The sequence below is a fragment of the Filicampus tigris genome, chromosome 6 (genome assembly GCF_054856515.1).
Source record: "Filicampus tigris isolate MCC_2025a chromosome 6, RoL_Ftig_1.0, whole genome shotgun sequence".
Lineage (NCBI taxonomy): Eukaryota > Metazoa > Chordata > Actinopteri > Syngnathiformes > Syngnathidae > Filicampus > Filicampus tigris.
Window position 1 is genome coordinate 12,888,287 of NC_141222.1, and position 5,767 is coordinate 12,894,053.

Here is a 5,767-nt window from a genome sequence, read left to right on the forward strand (position 1 = left end):
ACATATATATATATATATATATATATATATATATATATATATATATATATACACACACATATATATATATATATATATACACACACATATATATATATATATATATATATATATATATATACACACACATATATATATATATATATATATATGTGTGTTGTGTGTGTGTGTATAACAAGTTGCTTCATATTGTAAAATGACAACAACAAACTAAACCACTAAAAATGGTTGATTGTGTTGCTTGTGTTATTTTTTTCTTAGATTTATGTTTATGTTTATGTTTTTTAGATATGGTTGGGAAATCAATCTGCAGTCAGATTATAAAATGGCTGAGGACTGATTTGACGCTGAGAGGATGTAAACAGATAAAGATTTTAAGATAGTTTTGACACTGTTTTTGAGGGATTAATTGAAAAATATGTTTATTGTTGTGTCTGTATTTTGCAATGGCGTCGAACGGCATTGCGTCATACTAGGAGCTGTTTCTAATAAGTTTTTCCTCTCATGGAGCCATGCAATAAAAACGATGTGCAGCGCCTAAAAGAGCTAACAGATGATTGATGGGATGTTTTTCCCAAATGTCTTTCTCATCTTAACACACTTGTTATTGGCCCTTGTTACAAGCAGTTTGTGGTATTCATTTTTAGTGTGCTACTTTTATGTCGATCAGATATCGTTCCGATCTGACACTGGCAGGATGGAGAGAACATATGTTATTGTTATGGCTGTCCTGAGATGCCTTACCCGCTCTTTCCTGTTGACAATGTCCTGTCTGTCTCTTCTTTGTTTTCATGTTTCTGCCACCTTCCCTCCCTTTCTTATTTCGGAGCATCCCTCCTCCCATCGTCCCCCTGTTGATCAGCCTCTGCTCTCTCTCCTCCCAAACTTTCCCATGCAGCTTGTCTTTACTACGAGCACCCCCCTGGCTTCCTCCCACCGGTGTTTTCAATTTAGCACCACTATGAGCCGGTTCACATTATAATGTGATCAATTAGTCCGAGACTCCGCACATTTTACAGGCCCATGAGTGAGCTTTGGTGATTTACTGGCTGCGAAGTAGATGGAAGGGAGAGATGTGCAGGCATGGGCTGATACGAGAGTTTTCTGTGGGAACCGAGTCGATGTGGCGCGTACCTTGAGGATTTGGTCCTGTGTGCGGTTTTTGCTCCCAGTAGGAATGTGGTTAAAAATCCTTAAGATGAAAAGGCTTGTGAGAGGAAATGCAAGGGAAAAGGAAAACATATGATATTTTCCGCAAGGTCAAATGGTTCTTATCATACGTTTTGGATTTCAACCACACACTTTTTTTTTTTCCCCCGTTATACAAATTGTATTCTGGCTGTGGAAATCATACCCGGCAAAGAGCAAAGTATTTTAATCCGAGGCTTTGGGTACTCTCATATATACATATAGACATTGGGTCAATTAGAACAATGAAGCATTATCAGTCTAATTTATCAAGTGTTGAAGTTGAAAGAAGCTGAAGAGCCACATGTTCATTAAAGATTTATATATACAGTCACTACACAGTCCCTAATGTAATCAAAACCTGGGAGCTCTGTGACCTTACATAACCTTGACCTTCTAACTTACAATAGCTTAGCACATTAACCACAGCCAAGCTTAATTTAATAGGTCCTTAGAAAATGTAACCATTAACTAACTAACTACATGTCTGTGGTCAAAACAGTCATACGAAAAAAGACCATTTTGAAAGTAACGCTACAATAAACAAATATTAAATATCACATTATTTTAATAAAGGATTTGATCATTTTATACCACTTGTAGAATGCAATGGAGGATACATACCTGTATATACAGTCAGTAAATATGGGCTGAATTGTTTGTTTAGAATACATTGAGCTTTCTTCGTGTGTGTGTGGGTGCGTGCGTGCGCGTGTGTGTGTGTGTCTGCACGCGCCTGTTATAAGAGACCAGAGTGGGGTTTGTTGGCTTGTCAGTACACACCAGTGGCCCCCATGGTGTCTCCTCTTAATTACCCATCATTCCTCTCAGGGCCTGGTCCCTCACAAATTACGGCACATTGTCCATCGCCGATCGGCCTGTCATCGCGCGGCTCCACATTTCAGACCACGGCTCATTGTGGACCGAGAGCAGAGCTGGGGGGCCCAGATGAGACGTACACACCGCAGCCATTTGCGTGCGTTTGTGCAGATTTGCGCACTCGCTCTCTCTGGCCATTAACTGTGGTGCCAGCTGACTCTGTGACCCAGACGCTTTTCTGCCACATCAGCAGCACCAAATGACAGTGGGACAATACGAATACCCACTACACGTCAGCCTAAGAGAGGACAAGTGTATTGAACGGTGTGTGTGTGTGTGTGTGTGTGTGTGTGTGTCGGTCTCAGTGGAAAAGTGTCTTTTCTGTTCATTATCAGCCTAAGTGCATTACTCAGGCGATGAAGAGAGAAGAAGTGACCTTCTGTTCTACATGGGTTGATGAATGTCATGAGTGACGCCCGGTGACGCTGCAGTGTCAAATGGATGCTCTTTGAGCAAATGACATGAAAAGGAAAAGTGTGTGTGCGTGTGTGTGTGTGTGTGTGTGTGAGAGAGAGAAAAACTGGAAGAGCACATTACACGTTACATTAACACTGTCACGAAGCTCAATTGACAACCAGGCTATTGACTCAATCAAATAAGTGCCGTATACAATTGTTAAGGGACCGGGCAGACACCACTGAAGGTCAAAAGAAAGCGTGCAAACAAGAAACAGGCTACAAGATGATATCATTATAACACACACATGCTCAAGAACAGGTGTGAGGAAATATACTGCCCACGGGCCTCGTTCATACACTCATTCTCATTTTTTTGTTAATCCGGCCCACCCAGCATTTACATTTACAAGAGCCTGTAACATTTCTTGCATTCATTTACCCTCTTTTTCCTAAAATGTAATTCTCCATTTTTCAAATGTTCTTATTCACTGATTAAAGAATTGATTTATTGTAAATAATAACATACAACTACGACATTAGCGATATACTCAAATGTATACGTTTAACATTGTGTTAAATTATTGGTTATAGGCATAGCGTGCCTCTTGCACAAAGTTAGCTGGGAGAGACTCCAGCACACCTGGGCACTAACTCTAATTATAGCGTTATAGACGATAGATGGGTAATTACAAATAAAACAATTTCAATTTGAAGCAATCATTATTTTATTCATCATTAGGGATGTTTGATACTTTTTTTTGTCAGACCGATACCGGTACGAATACTCAACTCTTGAGTAATCACAGATGCCGTGACCAAGTATCGATACCACTAGTACTTTTGATACATAAAATGAGCAAAACAACAATGACAGATTATTTTAAAGTAAACCCATATATACCAATATAGCATTTTTGCATGGAATTAATGGCATGTTTCGATAATGTTTTTTCCATTTGCTCATAAAATGCATATTTTGTATAGAACGCACAATAAAATGAATTTAAATAAATGGTAAATGGCATTATATAATGCGCAGTGGCAGTCCAAGTCTGGTGGCACAAGTGTTCCCTCAAATGCATGTGCATGGAAAATAAGTCATAACTTGCTCATTACTCAGCCGATTTTCATGAATCTTACTTCCTTGTCAATGCCAAAGCGAGTGCTATCACTACAAAAAATGCATGTTTTATTTTTGGGCATTTTTATGACATCCACAACATTGGAACACGGCAAAACTTTGCCTGTATGAGCTTTAATATCGCCGGGGGCAAGGGCGTCATATCTATATAATGTTCATATCTGTGATAATGACTGTAAAGCCGCTTGGTTCCCAGAATGCATCGCGTGGCGCATCACATTAAATTAACAAAGTTATTAGAATCAATAAACCAATCAAATTGTATATATGTTGCTCTTTTCATACATAAAAATGCAACTCAAAATGCTATGCAATAAAAGCATCCAAAATACAACATAAAAAGAAGACCTGTCCCCTTCCTCCCTCCCAACATACACAAAAACATACCCACACACACACAAAAAACATGGCAAAACTGTCACATTTATTTGCTTATACAGTATATGTTGCAGTGTTTTAGATATTTTTTAAACAAACCGTGACTATAGGTTATGTGTAAAATAGTCACATACAAGTCAATTCCTACAAAGCACTAATATAAATATATATTGTAAATATAGATGGACTGAAAGAAACTGAATCTTTATGGATGTGAAGCCTATGCTTTTATTTTCTGGTCATAACACGGCCATGAGAAATACCAATACCGGGAATCGACCCGATATTGGTTAGTCGCCCATCTATATTAATCAAATAAACCAATTTAACATAAGCGCTGGCGGCGGGCCAAAACCTTGTACCTCCAAAATGGTTCTCAGGAGACCCCAATAATGGCAAGTTTGTTTAATCATTAGCATTGCATCATGAAAGAGAGCAAGTCATTTTTAACACTTTGGATTGGTCAATAATGTGTCAAAATAAAACCCACGCGGAGGGACTCGTGGACTGACCAATAGTATAGATTTTGGAAAAAATATGAAATTCACCAAAATGTGACTTTTGAGGTTTCGGCCGGACACCAACGATACACATTTTACCTTATGAAAAGACATGGCCCATGTGTCCGTCCCAAAAATCAGAAGTTTGCCTATACCTCTTTCGACAAAAATGTTATCATTGTAAATAAATGTTTATACAGTATGCCACTTTATTTATTTGTACCTTATTTTATTTCTTCTGGAACCGAAAATTGTGCTATAATTCTTGATCCTTGGGATATTTTGACAAAAGCATGCCACAGAAGAGCGAGCGAATTCAGCTGACGTGGAAACTGTTCTAAATTGGGGTATGTCTTCTTGTTCTTTTGTATATTTTTGTTTATTGATAATTTATTTGTACAAAAGTTGTATATGAAAGTTAAGAATATGAATGTTACCAATTTATTATTATTATTATTATTATAACAACAACAAAAAATTGCCTACACTGGTAGTGTATTACATGCTGCTGCCTTTTGTGCAGATGGCACAGGTTTGATTCCCAGCCATTGCTGGTACCAAGCCCATTTTTTTTTTAAATGGTAGGTTGCTTCAAAGAGAGGGGATCTGGTGTGAAAAACTGTGCCAAATAAATCATGCGCGTGGTTTGCTAACCTCTGTTGGGACAATCAGAAAATCGTAACATAAGTAAATTCCCTTTAGAGTAAATCCGGGACAGATTATTTGTCTTTCTAATATTTCATTTTTGAGAAATTGTATTAAAATCCAAACAAATTGTTGGCAAGTGTCCTGGAACCTTAAAGTGTCCTTTAAGTGCGCTGATTGTTTTTGTAACTTTTTGTCATATTTGTGCTTAATTAATTCAGTACCAGACTTTTTCAAACCCTCTGTGAAATGACATATAAATATGTGATTGGGATAGAATGAGTTCTTGATCCTTAGTTATTGGCTGGTGACCAGTCCCCAGTGTTCCCCACCCCTTACCCAAAGTCACCTGGGAGAGGCAACAGCTCACCTGTGACCCCAATTAGGCCAATCGTAATAGAAATGGCATGGATGGGTAGTGTTTCATTATTTTCATTATTACAGTACTATTTCAGCAGCAACATAGAATTAACAAAGAAACTGGTTATTTGATGTTTTTATTCAGCAGGAATAGAAGTACGCACTCTTCTGAGTGTGATTCTTGTTCCATGATGTTTTTCCATTTTCAATTCGGCTTCATCAATGCAACATTGTCCTGAATGGTTTCTAACAGCAATTCACAAATTGTCAGTGAGTGT